This window comes from Apodemus sylvaticus, chromosome 5, assembly GCF_947179515.1.
Source record: "Apodemus sylvaticus chromosome 5, mApoSyl1.1, whole genome shotgun sequence".
Taxonomy (NCBI): Eukaryota; Metazoa; Chordata; class Mammalia; order Rodentia; family Muridae; genus Apodemus; species Apodemus sylvaticus.
In genome coordinates, this window is record NC_067476.1 from 5,668,938 (window position 1) to 5,688,670 (window position 19,733).

General features: G+C 40.4%; 1 pseudogene; it reads right to left on the reverse strand.

The window, feature by feature from the left end:
* Positions 1–15,586: 15,586 nt before the first annotated feature.
* On the reverse strand, positions 15,587–17,347 carry LOC127684103 (la-related protein 4-like; annotated as a pseudogene).
* Between the last annotated feature and the right edge of the window lie 2,386 nt (positions 17,348–19,733).

The following is a 19,733-nucleotide window of genomic DNA, read 5'->3' on the forward strand; positions in this document are numbered from 1 at the left end:
CAGCATATAAACTGTGGTGTCTCCCTCCTAATGGGCCCAGTGATGGGAGGAGGGAGAATGGAGCCTTGGGATTTGCTTGCATGTTTTCCAGTTCCCTGGAGAGCAGACCACCTAGCTCCCAACCAGATACTGAAAGCCTATGGAGTTGCTAGGAGAGAAGTGAAGGTCGATGGTGAGATATGCTATGGGCTTAGGGCTCCATTTTTCTGGCACACAGTGTATTTCTATGCAACAAAATAGTGTGTTCATGGAACCCATGCCTAACATGAGTGGGAGGATCAAGGTTAACACAATTACATGACAGAAGAGTAAGAAGTATGAATTAAAAAATTAATCAAGTTGTGGAGGCACCGAACTCCATTCAGATCAACCTTGTCACCTCTGGGTGACTCTGTGTTCTCATCTACACAAGTAAATTAGAAGAACACTGCCAAGAAACAGAAGTATGAAGAGGCCTGGGACAGGCCTGAAAGAACTAGCCGTAATAGAACACCCGCTGGCACCATGATTCTTGTGCATTTATTCTTCCAGCCTGCCAGGTATGGTGTCCCTGCCAGGCCCTATAAGCCAGAGGTCAAATCGTAGGTATTATGACAGGACAATGGGGCTGGGGACACAAAGGGTGCTGCTCAGTTCTTCAACTGGAGTTGTAGTGTATAACCAACTGCTTGGACATCACAGGGAGCTGAGTTCCTAAAAAGAAACTGCTCACGATGCTGTGGGGTGAGACTAATGAGGGAGGGGCAGGTCCGACGTGAGTGTGCGCCCCAGGATAATGGTCTGTATTCCACAGGCAGGAAAGTAAATGGCTTCTTGGCACCAGCTTGGGCTTCTGGAGCAGCCGCCTTGGGTTCCCCTTGGAACTTGGTGTTTAGGAAGCTTTGGGCATAGGAAGATCTGTGTTTCTTGATGTATCCCTCTCTGCCTGCATCTTTGGGGGACATTGGACTTGGATGCTGAAGTGGAGGGTGCAGCAACTTGGACTAGGTGCAGATTGGTGGGACAGGTGCAGAAGAGATGCTATTGTGTTAGCAATGTGTGATCTCATCTGGGCAGCCATATACAGCACCATTTGCTTTCCTTAAGGTTCTAGGCCTCTGGCACATCTGATCATCCTCAAGCTCCCTTCCCTTTTCTTCTCCCACCTGGGTGGGAGCACAGTTAGAGGACGCCTCCTAGAAAAGCTGGTGTTTTCAGCAAAATGGGAGCTACACCTAGAGTAAGCACAGAGAAAGGGAGAGACACAGATCCCTTCAGGTAGGGTGAGGTCCTAGCCCTGCTTGAGGGGCATCAGGCTTTTCTTAAAACTTTTTGACTTCGTGAGCACTGGACTTGGCTCCATTACACCTTCGGGTGCTCCTTTTCTTCTCACATAGGATATTTTTTATTTCTCTTTGTCCAGCTTGAACCTTTTCATAATAGATCTGCATAAGGGTTACCACTAATAACTAAGTGACACAGTCGATACTAGGCTGTTTTGTAATTTCTTATTTTACACCATTAATCCAAAACCCTTCAATTGTGCAAGAGCAGAAAGCTGCCACAGTCTTTAGCACACGATTGCAAGAATGGTCCTTAGGCCACTCACCAATATTCTGAAATGGAGCTGGGCCTTCAGAGTTTATATCACTCTCAGCACTGCTGTCTTCTATGTTCCTACTAGGATACACATTAAACAACTCTTAAAGAGATTAACCACTTTCCTAGCCCAAAGTCGCAGAGTTAACATTGACCCAACAAGCAGCTTGGTCAGGCCTGTCACAGCAACACCCTGTTCCCTGGTGCCTGCTTCTGTCTTAGTCACTGTTCTGTTGCTGAGAAGAGACACCATGGCCACAGAAGGAAGCATTTTGTCGGGGCTTGCTTACAGTTGCAGAGCCTTAGAGTCCATTATCATCATGGTGGCACACTTGGCACCTGAGCAGGGTCTGAGGGCTCCACCTCATCCCCAGGCAGCGGCAGAGGGTGAGAGGGATTGGAGCTGGCGTGGGATTTTGAACCTTTAAGTCCCATAATAAGTGACAAACTTCCTCCAACAAGACCACACCTCCTAAGTCTTCTTAAATAGTCTCCCTCCCTGGTGACTAAGCATTCAAATATTTGAGTCTATTTGAGTCATTCGTACCTAAACTACCACAGTTCATATGAGTTTAACATGCGTGCCCCTCTACTCTCAACTCACACCCATATCTTTACAGGGTGATAGGGTAACTCCTTTATTATTTCAATAAATAAGGCTTTTATCCTTCTTTACTGTATGGGTGGTGCTGGACAGATGATGGAACCTCTTATGGCAAAGTATAGGCTGAAAAAATCCTAATACAATATGGACTCGCTCAGATCAGGACACAGGTGATTCCAGCAGTCGCAGTGTTAGTGCTCAGTCAGCCGTGCCGTGTTTAGACCTACTCTTCTCTCAGTAAGTCCTTGGGTTGTGAAGGGGTGAGGTGATCCCTTGCTGCTGCTGTGGGGAAAAGGGTTTGGAGAGGTGGAGAGTGAGTGGAGTTGTGGTGATGTAACTGCAACCCCTGCTCCTGTCACTGGGGATGCTTTCCTAGGCTCCTCTCTGTCCTTTCTTTATCCCTCTACCCAGTCCTTCATTTGTCACCTTTTCCTTTTCAATATATGGTAACAGTTATTATATAGTAAAGCAATATAATATAGAGTATACAATTTGATACAATTGGGTCTGTGACCCAACCTTCAGTCAAGATAAGGAACAAACCAGTTCCTCAGTTCCCATGGCTTCAGGTAAGAGATTAGTCATCATAGTTGCTCTGGGATCTGCAGAGGACCTGACCCTTCATTCACTTCAGACACCAGTTTAGGATCTGCCCATGTCTGGGGAAGACATCTTGACATTTGACATCAAGACAAATGTTTCAAAGATCAACGAGTTCAGGTTATTTGTGGCACTTGACAAATTAGTTCCTGTTCTTAAGCTACTTCCATTGTTTAATCTCTATTTATTCCCAGTGAACTTTGTTGAACACTGGGATCAGCAAGCCAGGGACCAGGAGGTAAGTGCCTGCCACAGAGAGTGAGCAGGAATCGGACACAGGCTTGGAGACACGAGGCTCCCTGTAAGTGAGAGGCCTGGTGTGTGAGAACCTAGGAAGTAAGTGTGCCACGAGAAGACCCACTGCAGGGGAGTTCCCACCACCAAAGCTGGTGCAGTGTGCTGGGAAGTAGAGAGGACTCCCACCAGAGAATGTAAGCCTGGGGTTTACACACAGTGGTGGCTGGTGAGCTGTTTGGGCATGGCTGCTGTGTGGAATGGCTTCTTAGAGAGTGCAGACTCGGAGAAATGACCAACCAGGAATTCTTGGAAGTGGCTGTTTGTTGGGTCCCCCTCTCTGCTCTGGTGTCCTCAGTGCTTGGCAAGAGTGCTTATTGAATAGAGTTCAAGTGATCGTGTTGTGTGGAGACTGCTTGTCCAGAACCTGTCTGACCACACTTAGCAACTCTTCAGTCCATGTAGAAGTAGTGATTGATGCTTGGCAATAATTAAACTAAACAACACAACCACATAGCCTTAGCTAGTCTGCAGCTCACAGAGACCCACAGCTGGCTGTGATGTGGTTCTGATTTGTGCTTATGTAATAGGAAGCAATGCTGAGCTAAAATGCTTGATAATCTTTTTTCCCTTTTAAATGAGCTAAGGTATCCCATTTTGTATTTCCTCAGTTTTGAGAGTATGTCACACATTACAGGAATTTTCCTGTAACATTACACCAGGGCAGAAAGGGTCTGTGATTGGACAAGGAAAAAGGGGCGAAGCTATGAGTTGCAGAGGAAGGGCCCAGGTGTGCATGGAGAGGGTGGCAGCAGGAGTTAAACAATTGCTTGTGATGTTTTTTTTCCTGCATGTTTCACAAAGGTTAGAAATATTGGGTTAAGACTTTTATCATTGTAATCTGACATCTTGTAATTGTGAGTTTAATATACACAAATGTGATTTGCTAACTAATTAAGCATTAAGAGTTTTGATTTGCTTGGTTACTGAAATGGGGGTCCACTGATGGCGGAGAGCTGGTGGCCTGTGGGGTGTGTGGGATTTGCATGGAAGCAAGAGGATCTAGAGGGACCCTGCTGGGACATAGTGTTATAGTAATAGCAACTGTCAGTGCTATTACTACAGAACAGCTGCGTGGTGCAGGAGACCTCAGGGCCTGGCGCTAGCTCGTGGTCCGCTGGCTGCTTGCCTTGCTGCTATGGCGGGCGCAGGAACGTGTCAGGTCTTTTTTTTTTAATATTCCTGCAACAGTCACATATACACATAAATGTATGTATACATACATATAAACATCATGTATACATATATGTATTTGTATATACATGCATGCAGGATACACATATACATATGTACACACACATATTCCTGGTTGTTCTGGAACTAAAGATCTTGGCTGAATTTGAAATCACAGATATCTTCAGACTTCTGCCTCTTTAGTTCTGAAATTAAGGGCTTGTGCCATCAAAATTGGCTCTTCATATATTCTTTTTTTAAAATCATAATTAATTTTTTAATTTTGTTTTGTTTTTGAATTTTTTAAAGAAATATTTAGTTTTTATTTTTTAATCCTTTTTTACAGTCCAGACTTCATCCCCGTCCTGGTCTGCCCCCGACTGCTCCCCATTCCATACCTCTTCCTTCTCCATCTCCAAGAGGATGTCCCTAATCCCCTCCCAAGCTTCCCCACTCCCTGGGGCCTCAAGTCTATTGAGGGTTAGGTGGGTCTTCTCTCATTGACTGCCTGAGACCAGGCAGTCCTCTGCTGTATATGTCAGGGGCTTCATGTCAGCTGGTGTGTTCTGGGTGGTTGGTGGCTCAGTGTGTGAGAGACCTCAGGGGTCCAGGTCAGTTGAGACTGCAGGTCTTTCCAAGGAGCCACTCTCTCCTGCAGCTTCTTCCAACGTCCCCCCAACTCAACCCCAGGGGTCTCCAGCTTCCGTCCAATGGTTGGGTGTTAGTATCTGCATCTGACTCTTTCAGCTGCCTCTTGGGCCTCTCAGAGGGCAGCCATGCTAGGCTCTTGTCTGCAAGCATACCTCAGCATTAGTAACAGTGTCAGGGCCCCGGGCCTCCCTCTTAGCTGGATTCCAATTAGGGTATGCCGCTGGAACTCCTTTCTCTCATGCTCTTCCCCATGTTTGTCCCTGCAGTTCCTTGAGACAGGAACAATTCTGAGTAAGAGCTTTTGACTGTGGGATAGCAGCCCCATCCCTCCTCTACTTGATGTCCTGTCACTCCACTGGAGATGGACTCTACAAGTTCTCTCTCCCAACTGTAGAGCACTTCATCCAAGGTTCTCCCTTTGAGTACTGAGAGTCTCTCACATCCCAGGTCTCTGGAAGACTCTAGAGAGTCCTCCCACCTCCTACCTCCCGAGGTTGCCTGTTTTTTTTCTGCTAGTCCTCTGGGCTTCACTCCTGTTCCCCACACACTAGCTGGTCATGTTCCCACCTTCAGGTCCCCTCTCCGACCCAATTCCCTCCCTCTCTTTGCTCCCTGTGACTGCTTTCTTCTCCTCACTGAGTAGGATTGAGGCATCCTTACTTTGGTCTTTTGGCTTGTTAACCTTCTTGTGTCCTGTGAGTTGTGTCCTGGGTATTCTGTACTTTTACTGGCCAATATCTCCTTATTAGTGAGTACATACTATACATGTCCTTTTGGGTCTGTGTTACCTCACTCAGGATGATATTTTCTAGTTACATCTATTTGCCTACAAAATTCATGAGATTCCTCAGTTGAAAACTCTCTGTTTAGTTCTGTAGACAGTTTTTAAAATTGGGTTAGTTTTCTGGAGTGTAACTTTTTGTATATTAGTGTATATATTTGATATTAGCCCTCTATCAGATGTAGGGTTAGTAAAAATATTTACCCATTTTTCTGGTTACCATTTTGTTCTATTGACAGTGTCCTTTGCCTTACAGAAGCTTTTCAGTTTCATGAGACCCCATTTATCAGTTGTTGATCTTAGAGCCTGAGTTACTGGTCTGTTCAGGAAATATTCCCTTGTGCCAATGTGTTCAAGGCTATTTCACAATTTCTCTTTTGTTAGATTCAGTGTATCTGGTTTTATGTTGAGGTCCTTGATCCACTTGGACTTGAGCTTTGTACAAAGTGACAAATATGAATCTATTTTCATTTTTCTATATACAGTTTGCCAGTTAGACCAGCACCATTTGTTAAATATGCTTTCTTTTTTGATTGTATATTTTTGGCTTTTTTTTTTTGGCAAAGATCAAGTGTCCATTAATGTGTGGTTTTATTTCTAGGTCTTCAATTCTATGCCATTGATCAACCTGTCTTGGTACCAATACCATGCTGTTTTTTTTCACTATTGCTCTGTAGTATAGCTTGAGGTCAGGGATGTTGATTCACTCAGAAGTTCTTTGATTGTTAAGAATTGTTTTCACTATTCTGGGTTTTTTTGTTTTTTCCAGGTGAATTTGAGAATTGCTCCTTCCATATCTTTATAGAATTGTGTTGGGGTTTTGATGGGGATTGTATTGAATCTGTAGATTACTTTTGGTAGGATGGCCATTTTTTCTATGTTAATTCTATGTTAATGGGGGATCTCTCCATTTTATGAGGTCTTCTTCCATTTCTTTGAGAGACTTGAAGTTATCATCATACAGATCTTTCACTTGTTTGGTTAGAGTTACTCCAAGATATTTTATATTATTTGTGACTATTGTGAAGGTGTAGCTTCTCTAATTTCTGTCTCATCCTGTTTATCATTTGTATAAAGGAAGGTCAATGATTTATTTGAGTTAATTTTATATCTAGTCACTTTGCTGAAGTTGTTTTATCACTGGTAAAGTTCTATGGTTGAACGTTTTGGGTTGCCTATGTATAGTATCATATTTGTCTGCAAATACTGATACCTTGACTTCTTCCTTACCATTTTGTATCCCTGTGATCCCTTTTTGCTGTCTTTTTGCTCTAGATAGAACTTTGTGTACTACATTGAATAGATAAGGGAAAGTGGTTATCCTTGTCCCTGATTTTAGTGAGATTGCTTCAAGTATCTCTCCATTTAATTTGATATTGGGTGTTGGTTTGCTATATATTGCTTTTATTATATTTAGGTATGGGTCTTGAATTCCTGATCTCTCCAATATTTTTAACATGAAGGGGTGTTTTATTTTGTCAAATGCTTTTTCAGCATCTAATGAGATGATCATGCGATTTTTTCTTTGAGTTTGTTTATGTAGTGGATTACATTAATGGATTTTTGTATATTGAACCAACCTTCCATCCATGAAATGAAGCCTACTTGATCATGGTGGATAATATTTTTGATGTGTTCTTGAATTCGGTTTGTGAGAATTTTATTGAGTATTTTTGCATCAATATTCATAAGTAAAATTAGTTTGAAGTTCCTTTTTTGTTGGGTCCTTTTGTGATTTAGGTAGCAAAGTAATTGTAGCTTCACAGAATGAATCAGGTAGTGTTCCTTTTGTTTCTATTTTATGGAATAGTTTGAGGAATATTGATATTATTGCTTCTTTGAAGATCTCACAGAATTCTCCACTAAAGCTATCTGGCCTTTGGCTTTTTTTTGGTTGAGAGATTTTTAAATGACTTCTTCTATTTCCTTAGGAAATACGGGCCTGTTTAGATAGTTTACCTGCTGTTGATTTAACTTTGGTATGTTGTATCTGTCTAGAAAATCATCCATTTCATCCAGATTTTCCAGTTTTGTTGAGTATTGACTTTTGTAGAAGGATTGGATGATTTTTTGAATTTCCTCAGTTTCTGTCGCTTTGTCTTCCTTTTCATTTCTAATCTTGTTGATTTAGATAATGTCTCTGGGCCCTTTAGTTAGTTTGCCTAGGGGCTAATTTATCTTATTGATTTCTCAAAAAAAAAAAAAAAACCAAAAAAGCAAAAAAAAACCAGCTTTTGGATATGCTGATTTTTTGCATAGTTCTCTTTGTTTCTACTTGGTTGATTCTAGCTCTGAATTGATTATTTCCTGCCTTTTATTCCTCTTGGGTGTGTTTTCTTCCTTTTGTTCTAGAGCTCTCAGGTGTGGTTTTAAGTTGCTACTGTGGAATCTCTCCAATTCCTTTACCAGGGCACTTAGTGCTGTGAATTTTCCTTGTAGCACTGCTTTCATTGTGTCCCATATGTTTGGGCATTCTGTGTCTTCATTTTCATTCAATTCCAGGAAGTCTTTAAGTTCTTGGTTTTTTTTTTGTTTTTGTTTTTTTATTTCTTCCCTGACCAAGTTATTATTGAGGAGAGAGTTCAGTTTCAATGGGTATGTGGATTTTCTGTTGCTTTTCTTGTTATTGAAGACAGCTTTAATCTGTGGTGATCTGATAGGATGTTTTGGATTATTTCAATCTTCTTGTATTGGTTGAGGCTTGTTTTGTGACTGATTATATGGTCAACTATCAACAAGGTACCGTGAGGTGCTGAGAAGAAGGTATATTCTTTTGTTTTAGGTTGAAATGTTCTGTAGATGTCTGGTAAATACATTTTGTTTATAACCTCTATTAGTTTCACTGTGTCTGTTTAGTTTCTGTTTCAATGATCTGTTCATTAGTGAGAGTGGGGTATTGAAGTCTCCCAGTATTATTGTGTGGTTCAATGTGTGTTTTTAGTTTTAGTGAAGTTTTTTTTTTTTTTTTAAATGAATGTGGGTTCCTTTGTATTTGAAGCATAGATGTTCACAATTGAAAATTTCTCTTGGTATATTTTTCCTGTGATGAATATGAAGTATCTTTCCTCGTCTCACTTGATAACTTTTGGTTGAAAGTCTATTTTATTGGATATTAGGATTGCAGCTCCATCTTGTTTCTTGGGACCATTTGCTTGGAAGCCTCTTTTCCAGTCTTTTACTCTGAGGTAGTGTGTGTCTTTCTTATTGAGGTGAGCTTCTTGTATGCAGCATAATGCTGGGTCCTGTTTGCATATCCAATCTGTTAGCTTATTGCTTTTTATGGGGGAATTATGTCTGTTGATATTGGGAGACATTAAAGACAGATGATTGTTAGTTCCTGTTATGTTTGTTGTTGTAGGTGGCATTATGTATATGTGAGTTTCTCCTTTGGCTTTGTTGTGAGATGATTAATATCTTATTTTTTCTTTGGTATAGATACCCTCCTTGCATTGGAGTATTTCTTCTAGAATCCTCCGTAGGGCTTTGTTGTTAGATAGATACTGTTTGAATTTGGTTTTTGTCCTGGAATATTTTGCTTTCTCCATCTATGTTGATTGAGAGTTTTGCTGGATATAGTAGCCTGGGCTGGCGTTTGTGTTCTCTTAGGGTCTGCATGATCTCTGTCCAGGCTTTTCTGGCTTTAATGCCTCTGTTGAGAAGTCTGGTGTAATTCTGATAGGTCTGTCTTTATATGTTACTTGACCTTTTTCCCTTGCAGCTTTTAATTTTCTTTTTTTGTTCTGTGTATTTAGTGTTTTGATTATTGTGTGACAAGAGGCTTTTCTTTTCTGGTCCAATCTATTTAGTGCTCTATAGACTTCTTGTATGTTTATGGCTATTTCTTTCTTTAGGTTGGAGAAGTTTTCTTCTATGAATTTGTTGGAGATGTTTTTGGGTCCTTCGAACTGGGAATCTTTGTTCTCCCCTATTCCTATTATTCTTAGATTAGGTCATTTATTGTGTCCTGGATTTCCTGAATGTTTTTGGTTAGGATTTTTTTTTTTTATGTTTTTTGTTTCTTTGGCAGTTGTGTCAATATCTTCTAAGGTATCTTCTACACTCGAGATTCTCTCTTCTATCTCTTGTATTCTGTTGCAATGTTTACATCTGTAATTGCTGACCTTTTTTCTAGGTTTTACATTTTCAGGGTTGCCTCCATTTGTGTTTCTTTATTGTTTCTATTTCCACTTTTAGGTTTTGGATTGCTTTGTTCAATTCCTTCGCCTGTTTGGTTGTGTTTTCCTTTATTTCTTTAAGAGATTTTTGTGTTTCCTCTTTAAGGGCTTCTACTAATTTACCCATTTTTTTCTGTATTTTCTTCAGTGAGTTATTCATATCCTCTTTAAAGGACTCTATTATCTTCATGAGATAGGATTTTATGTTAGCTTCCTGATTTTCAGGTGTGTTGGTGTATCCAGGGCTTTCTGGTATAGGAAAACCAGGTTCTGTTGATGCAAAGTTTATTGACTTCTGTTGCTTATGGTCTTGCACTTTTGCCTCTCGACATCTGGTTATTCCTGGTTAGTTGGTCTGGGTGTCTTTGTCTAATGCCTGCCTCTTGTGTCCCTGTGTTGCTGCCAGTCTCCTGGTAGGACTGTGGCCCAGGCTGTAGCAGACCTCCTGTGAGGCCTTCAGACTGTGGGGTCTTCAGAGGGACAGAGAAGCTACTGATTCATTGCCCTGGCTGCAGCAGATCTCTCGGGAGGCCTTAGGACTGTGGGGTCTGTTGCCCAATTGCCCTGCATGCAGGGGACCTCTTGGAGGCCTTGAGAATATGGTATCTTCAGAGGAGTAGACAAGCTGGTGCCCTGTCCTGGCAGAAGGTGCCTGCCCAAAGGGTATTTATATATTCTTAATGTACATTAAATGTTTAGAAAGCAGATATGTCACTGAGAAATTGTTCCTCCCTCCACCCACACTGTGTCTTGTTCCTGGAGGTTAGACATTCAAAGTGCTTATTGATTGCAATTATCTCCTCTTTCTGATTATGCATCTGGAGTAACATCTGGAGCATCGTGATTTCAGTTAGTGTAACAAAGAATCACACTCATGATTTTTTCTGAGCATTTTCTATTGGCATTGGAGCTGCTCCTACATTTAGATTTTGGTCATATGTTTCTCAACATCTTTTTGTTTTGTTTGTTTTTGTTTTTTCCAGATAGTGTTTCTCTGGAAACACATCTTCAACCTAAGGAAAGAGATAGCCATAAACATACAAGAAGCCTATAGAACACAAAATAGATTGGACCAGAAAAGAAAATCCTCTTGTCACACAATAATCAGTAGTCCTGGCTGTCCTTGAGCTCCCTTTATAGATCAGGCTGTCATTGAACTCAAAGACCCACCTGCCTCTACCTCCCTGGTGCTACGATTAAAGGTGTGATCCACGATTGCCTGGTCTATTCCTTGGCATCTTACCAGCTAGTTTTCCTGATTTTCTTAATGATTTCAAAGAATCAACCTTTGGTGTTTTTTTATTTTGTCTTTGTTTCTTTCTTGTTTGTTGAATTTTAATCTTATTGTTTGTTTCTTTCTCTTTGGTTATAATTTTCTCCCTTTTCTGTTTGCAGTGACATCAGAAGCAAGATTTTTCTTCTGTTTTCTTGAAACAGAGTCTTTGTTCCTCCAAGGCCATTAACTTGGCTGTAGCTACTGACCTCCATTTTTTCTCTTGTCTCTTGTCTATTTCTTTATACACTTGATCTTAGCCAAAAGGCCGAGAAGCGATGTCTATTTCTTTATGTGTTCACCCTTGCTGTCTTCAGACACACCAGAAGAGGGCATAAGATCCCATTGCAGATGGTTGTGACCCACCATGCGGTTGCTGGGAGCCATCTCTCCACCTCTGTATCTATTTCTTTTTTATTAATTTTACCATAAATGTTTACTATGGTCTCAGTGTCACGAATATTCATTTATATATGTTATACTGTGTTATCCTTTCTTTTCACATCTATTTCTTTTAAATCCAGTATATCAAATTAAGAAAAAAATACCCCTCAAGTGTTTTTCTTAGTGATTTTTTGCAAAACATTTATTCTACTAATTCACTGCATTCATAAGATGTTAACACTTTAAATATTTATCATTTCTAAGTAAACCAGAATAAACACTTTTATCATAGATGTAGCTAATGATTATTAATATTTTTAAAGGACCTAAAGTTCTCCCAAATTTTAGTACAGGAAGTTTTATTGTAGTTTCATCTAGCAGATTTTTTTAAAAAAAGTATGTAGTAATAATTATTTCCAACTAAGTAAATATATTATACCATGTTATCAATTCGCCTAATCAAAAGTGCTTGCCAAGCTGAATAGTAAGTTACAAAGGAATAATAATTCTTGGTTATATAGATTGTGCAGTGTTTTCAAAACTCTTAAGAATTACCCACTAAGACAAATCTCTGACACTTAAGAGTTGGAAGGTAAGTTTCACAGTAACGTAATTTTAACTTCCATTTACATTGATTTTAAATATATTACTACGATGTTTATGTACAGTGGTGCTTCCCACTGTTTACAGTTTACAGTTTCAATTTGTACATATGTAACTCACTAATATAAGGGACAGTTCTTGCTAAACTATCCTTAAGAAGAAAAATAAACCACCACTCTACATAAAACTATAAAAATGGTCTGACTTAAAACAGATTAATGCAACATAGTTTTTCATATTTGAGATGCTTTCTAAATACCAGCATGTGACTTTGCCTATTTAATGTATGACAGCTACAACTTTTTTTTCCATAGTTTTTTTTTATTCGATATAATTTATTTACATTTCAAATGATTTCCCCTTTTCTAGCCCCCCCACTCCCCGAAAGTCCCGCAAACCCCCTTCTCTTCCCCTGTCCTCCCACCCACCCCTTCCCACTTCCCGGTTCTGGTTTTGCTGAATACTGTTTCACTGAGTCTTTCCAGAACCAGGGGCCACTCCTCCTTTCTTCTTGTATCTCATTTGATGTGTGGATTATGTTTTGGGTATTCCAGTTTTCTAGGTTAATATCCACTTATTAGTGAGTGCATACCATGATTCACCTTTTGAGTCTGAGTTACCTCACTTAGTATGATAGTCTCTAGCTCCATCCATTTGCCTAAGAATTTCATGAATTCATTGTTTCTAATGGCTGAATAGTACTCCATTGTGTAGATATACCACATTTTTTGCATCCACTCTTCTGTTGAGGGATACCTGGGTTCTTTCCAGCATCTGGCAATTACAAATAGGGCTGCTATGAACATAGTAGAACATGTATCCTTATTACATGGTGGGGAGTCTTCTGGGTATATGCCCAGGAGTGGTATAGCAGGATCTTCTGGAAGTAAGGTGCCCAGTTTTCGGAGGAACCGCCAGACTGATTTCCAGAGTGGTTGTACCAATTTGCAACCCCACCAGCAGTGGAGGAGTGTTCCTCTTTCTCCACACCCTCTCCAACACCTGCTGTCTCCTGAATTTTTAATCTTAGCCATTCTGACTGGTGTAAGATGAAATCTTAGGGTTGTTTTGATTTGCATTTCCCTAATGACTAATGAAGTTGAGCATTTTTTAAGATGCTTCTCCGCCATCCGAAGTTCTTCAGGCGAGAATTCTTTGTTTAACTCTGTACCCCATTTTTTAATAGGGTTGTTTGGTTTTCTGGAGTCTAACTTCTTGAGTTCTTTATATATATTGGATATTAGCCCTCTATCTGATGTAGGATTGGTGAAGATCTTTTCCCAATTTGTTGGTTGCCGATTTGTCCTCTTGATGGTGTCCTTTGCCTTACAGAAACTTTCTAATTTTATGAGGTCCCATTTGTCAATTCTTGCTCTTAGAGCATACGCTATTGGTGTTCTGTTCAGAAACTTTCTCCCTGTGCCGATGTCCTCAAGGGTCTTCCCCAGTTTCTTTTCTATTAGCTTCAGAGTGTCTGGCTTTATGTGGAGGTCCTTGATCCATTTGGATTTGAGCTTAGTACAAGGAGACAAGGATGGATCAATTCGCATTCTTCTGCATGCTGACCTCCAGTTGAACCAGCACCATTTGTTGAAAAGGCTATCTTTTTTCCATTGGATGTTTTCAGCCTCTTTGTCGAGGATCAAGTGGCCATAGGTGTGTGGGTTCATTTCTGGATCTTCAATCCTGTTCCATTGATCCTCCTGCCTGTCACTGTACCAATACCATGCAGTTTTTAACACTATTGCTCTGTAGTATTGACAGCTACAACTTTATTCACTGAGAAATTATGCATTTATTTTCTTCAGCCACTTTTTTACTTTATTTCAAAAAATCCTTAACTTGCTATTTTTTGTCTGCGAATGCTAAACTTTACTTTTGTGGGAAGTAAAAGAAAGATGATAAACATTGTAAACAATAAAATTCCCCCAAATTAATGTTTGAATTTTTCTTTTAGTCTATTTAAAAAGTCAGTTACATGGTTCGTCTTTCTTTTTCTTTTCTTTTCTTTTCTTTTCTTTTCTTTTCTTTTCTTTTCTTTGTTGTTGTTGTTGTTGTTGTTGTTTAGACAGAGACTAGTTAGTGAGAGGTAGAGTCCTGGACGGACTGGGACTGAGGCCCACCTGCCACGCCTCTGGAGGCCGGGGTTGAAGATTTATGCCCCCATACCAAGAAGCACTATTTCATTTTTTAACACCAATACAAATAAATTACTGGCAGGTCAGTACCATCCTAGGACCTAAAATTCTAATTGAATAAACTCTTTCAATATTCCATTATGCAGCTTAAAACAGTTATATGATTTGATTAAACTGGTCAAAGTAGTAAGAAACATACAGTCCAATAAATAGTTTGTTATTTTGCTTTTGGGGCAGACAATCAACAAACAGAGACTAATAAGCAAGTAAGAAAAAATTTTAAAAAGGAAAAAAAAAAACTCACAGGGCAGTTTGAACCTCTGAAATCTATTTGACCTATCCAGTATTCAGGTCTAAAACAGAATTTTCAACTTTTTTTTCTTGAATAATCTCCATTCTTTCCTTGAATATCAAACTGATTGGTAGTCACAGCTTTACACACAATCAGAGCATTATAGCTTGCTCATACAATACAGTATTAGCAATGTCAAAAAAACTAAACTAAGTTCCAAACTACAAAGAAAATCTACTCAAGTATTACATTCAGCTTTGAAAGCATTTATTAACATGACAACAGATTTGGCTTAAATCCCCTTTGCACACACTCAGACCAGAACAGACTCCCCAGCCACTCATCTACTTTGCAACACAAGGCCATTCGGTCAGAGATAGCATTCTTCAAGGCAAACTTTAAATAGATTTTAAAAAGTAATTTTGAATTATTACAGACATGTTTCTTCAAAAAATATTTCTCTCACTCCCTCCTCTCCTATACTGAAGGATGTATACTTTTTTGTTTTCTTTCCCAACCTAAATCTGAACCCTCAAAATTGGTTTCAGGCAGAAAATCCTGCAAATTAAAATAAAAAACCAAACCAGAAAAATTATATATTTGAAAATCATTTAGAGATGAATTTTGGGCTCTTTCTACTCATAATTCCAAAAATCCGTAATATTTAGTACTTACTTCCCATTCTTTCCTGGCTACTTTCTCCCCTCCAAATCAGTTCAACAGAGGCTCAAGTATAGTGGGAAGAGAAGCTTCTGAGTAGTTTTGTTTGGTTTTGGTGATCTGGGTGCCACGTATTGCTCTTTCCCATTGCGTCGAGTCACTCCCTGAGGTGTAGCCCTATGGCTGAACTGGAGTCTCTGTTCCTGAATTTTTCCAGCTGCTCCTCTGGGAATGGTGCTGCCTTGGAAGCTGGAGTGATCCTTACTAGCCCTTGTTTCTGGTTTCTCATGTGGCTTCTCAATAGGCTTCTCAGGAGCTCCGTTCTCTTCATTTCTGGTGGGAGATACTACACTGGACCATTCCCACAGTGACTGGACAAGAACTGGAGATGGCTCTTTAGTAGGCTTCTGGCACACTTCAGCATAGCTTAACTTTCGAGGTTCCTGTAGGGCCACAGCCATAATTGTATTTATGTTACTATTGCAAGGTGAAACAGTGTTTGCCCTTGATGACTTTGTAGTAGTTGGAGAAGACACTGGTACAGTCACTGGATTGAGAACATCCTTTGGAACAATGGAATCCTCCATTTGATCCTTTTACTGCTGAGTTGTGCTTAACACAGGAGGCTCAGCTGTACTTGGAGGACAAGGACTTATGCTGAGTTGTGGTGCAGAAGTGCAGTCTGTCTGTCCGTCCTCTGCAGGAAACGGGCAACTAACTCTCACATCCTCACCGTCCTTCTTTGTAGACACCTTTAACGATATCAGACATTCTATTCTTCAAAGCAAGTTTATCTGCCATTCTTGATGAACTTCCAGGTAAAGTAGGACAATTTGTAGCAAGCAAGTCAAACTTTGGTTTTGGAGCCTTTGCTTCAGTTGCAGCAGGCTGGGGTCTTGGGATCCTGTCATCATCTCTTTGTCTTCTGCCTCTGAAGAGAGTTCTCCTGCCTCTTCCAAAGTCCCCATTCTGTTCCATCTGTAAAATTGGAGCCTCCTTTGGAAGATAAGTTTGTTCTTGATGCCCTGTTACTGTTGGGTTATGCCGTTCAGAAAGAAAGATCCTTGAACTAGATCTGCTCAGTGGTCCATCCCCTAATAACACAGAGCCCTCTGTTGAGTGTTCTGAACCACTGGATGACCTAAAATGAGGCTTCATGTGATTTTTTTTTGAATGGTCAGCGTATTCATAGCAGCAGCATTTGTTTTATAAGATCCTGGTGAACTAAAGCCATTCACAAAACTACCATTAGGAAAAGGAGCCAGTGGTGTTTCAAAGTAAGGTGCAGGACTTGGAGGCCATGACTGAGGCACAATACTATACACTGAGTACTACTGACGAGGATTATACATTGGCTGCATGAAGACTGGTGAGGGACACTGGGCTGGCGTCTGAAGAGGTTGAGTATACATACTGGAATCCATGAATCGATAACCATTCTTAGCCAAAAATGTATTGATGGCTTTTATCCTTGCCATGATGGGCTTGCCCTGACATGTTTTAACTTCTTAAGTATTTAAAAGCCTGCTGTGCATCAGTGTCTGACTGGAAAGTGATACACCAGTTGCTATTATGTGAAAACTCACAGCTTATCACTTTGGGGGCAGTTTTCATTTTTAAACGAAGCTTTCACTTCCTCTACAGGTGTGGTCTCAGGAATTTCTCTGAGAATCACAATACAACGTTTATGGCTCCGTCTCACCTTCTCTCCCTCCTCATCAACTTGTACCACAGGGGAAGATCTCAATACTTCAAGAATTAATTAAATCTGGATCTGTAGTCAATTTTCTTATTTCTTCCATGTTGGCAACTGTCCATATTGGGATGAACTGTTCACTATCCATTTGAGACATCAAGTAAAGGTCCTTTGGTAAATTTTCTCATGAGAAACAGAATTCCAGTTGTGTTTTCAGACATTCTTTTAAATCTTCTGTAGAAATTGTTGAACTGCTTTCTCCAGAAACATCATATAGTTGGTAACTCAGGTCTTCCGGTCCTAAGAGCATTCCATCAGCTGACTCTTCAATGTCTGTAGTATTTTTTGTGGTTTCACAAGATGGAGAATACATTACTTCGTATTCCTTAAACCTATCTTCTGAAAGTTCTGTATTGCTCTCAGGGTGCATCTCATCAGATCCAGATGTGGCTGCAGTTTCAGGCCAAGAGGTTTTGGTTACAGCAGTGCCATGCGGATTTCCAGAAGGAATTTCGTGCCATACTTTGGCATTAGGATTTAAACCAGTGCCTTTAGATGTCACCTGCTCAACGACGATGAGCAACTTGTCTGCTTCCACTCGGCCTGATCGTTCTTGCTGCTGTGACTTCAACTGGCTCCCAGGCCCGGGCCTTAATGGATAGGATAAGTTCACCCACCCCTCCAGTCTTAAGCTGTGTACCTATTGTCAGTTTTTTGGTTTCTTCTCTTCATGCTTCCAGTCCTGGCTTTCCCTCTCTGGTTGTGGCCGCAGTCACCGTTGATCCTTTATACATGCAGTTTCATGTCCCATCTCTTCACATGTTACATGCTCAGTGGCTATGCCATCTGAACAAGGGTTCAGGAACTAAAGTCAGTGCCTAAATTAGTTTTTATAGTATAATACTTTTAACATCAAAATAAAAGATTAGTCATATCTGACAACTAGAAGAACTTTTAGACAATTTTATACAATTTTCACTGAAGCTTATTGAATCAAATGTTCCTTACAGAAAGGAATACACAGGTACTGCATGCGTAGGTGGGAAGGTCTGGCACTGCTAAGCTGCCTTCTGCCTCGGCTGGTGGGTGGGTCATGCATAACACCAAGGAAACTCCACAAAAATTTTATAGAAGTTAAAAATGGAAACTCAATATTCTATGGAAATTCAGTGGTTCCAAAGTATCCAGATATTCTAAGGTCCCAAAATATTTTGAAAGATAAAAGCATAGCTAGAGAAATTTCCCCCAGGGTGAATTGAACAGCCACAGTTGTCAGTGTAGGCTGGAGTTAGGGTAGACCACAGCTCCACAGAGTAGATGCAGACTCCAGAAATGGAACCACCTGTGTGGTTAAGTACTTTTTGTTTTAAAGTTTTAATTTTATTATTTTATGTAAATTATGTAAATGTGTATGCTTCTCTGTGTGATTATATGCACAGGTACCTGCAGAGGCCAGAGATGTTAGCAGGCCCTCTTAGAGCTGAAATGTATGGGAGACTGTTTGCCACCTAATGGGGTGTTGAGAATTGAATTTGGGTCCTCTGCTATGCAATGTGCTCTCTGAACTGCTGAGCAGTCTAATCAGCTTGACTGCTTAGAGGAAACAGCTTTTCCTATTTTAGATTTACTTTTTATTGTTTGAATAAAAACAATTATTGTATATATATATATATATATCTTAAATCTACCTCATATCCCTCAGCTCCTCCTCTATTCCTTTCCTGACCCTACAGCCTCTTTCCTCCTAAGTATGTTTATTTAAAAACTTATATAGTCCACTTAATGCTACCTGTATTTACTGGGTTGTAGGATAATATAGGAGCAGGAGCAGCTTCTCAGGGTCTGTTTTCCTGTAGCAAATGGACTCTTCCCTCCCCATAGCTGTGAGTTACAAATGACTCCTTAGAACCCCTTCACCATCCATGTAGTGATTTTTATTTGATGTGATATATATATATATATATATATATTAATTAGATATTTTCTTTATTTACATTTCAAATGCTATCTATCCCCTTTTCTTGTCTCCCCTCTGAAAACCCCCTATTCCATCCCCCTCCCCCTGCCCACTAACCTACCAACACTCACTTCCCTGGTCTGGCATTCCCTTACCCTGGGGCAATGAGCCTTCATGGGTCCAAGGGCCTCTCCTCCTACTGATGTCCGACCAGGCCATCCTCTGCTACCCATGTGGCTGGAGCCATTGGTGCCTCTATGTGTACTCTTTGGTTGGTGGTTAAGTCTCTGGGAGCTCTGAGGTGGTCTGGTTGGTTGATGTTGTTGTTCCTTGTATGGGGCTGTAAACCCCTTTAGCTTCTTGGGTCATTTCTCTAGCTCTTCTGTTGGGGACCCTGTGCTCAGTTCAATGGTTAGGTGAGAGCATTCCCCTCTGTATTTGTCAGGCACTGGCAGGGCCTCTCTGGAAACAGCTATATCAGGCTCCTGTCAACAAGCACTTATTGGCATCCTCAATAGTGTCTGGGTTTGGTAACTGTATATGAGATGGATCCCCAGGGGTGCACTTTTTGGGTGGTCTTTCCTTCAGTCTGTGCTCCACACTTTGTCTCTGTATTTCCTCCCATGGGTATTTTGTACCCTATCAAAGTATCCACACTTTGTTCTTCCTTCTTAAGCTTCATGTGGTCTGTGAATTATATATTAGGTATTCCAAGATTCTGGGCTAATTTCCACCTATCAGGGAGTACATATCATGTGCGTTCTTTTGTGATCGGGCTATCTCACTAAGGATGATATTTTCTAGTTCCATTCATTTGCCTAAGAAGTTCATGAATTTATTGATTTTATAGCTGAGTAGTACTCCATTGTATAAA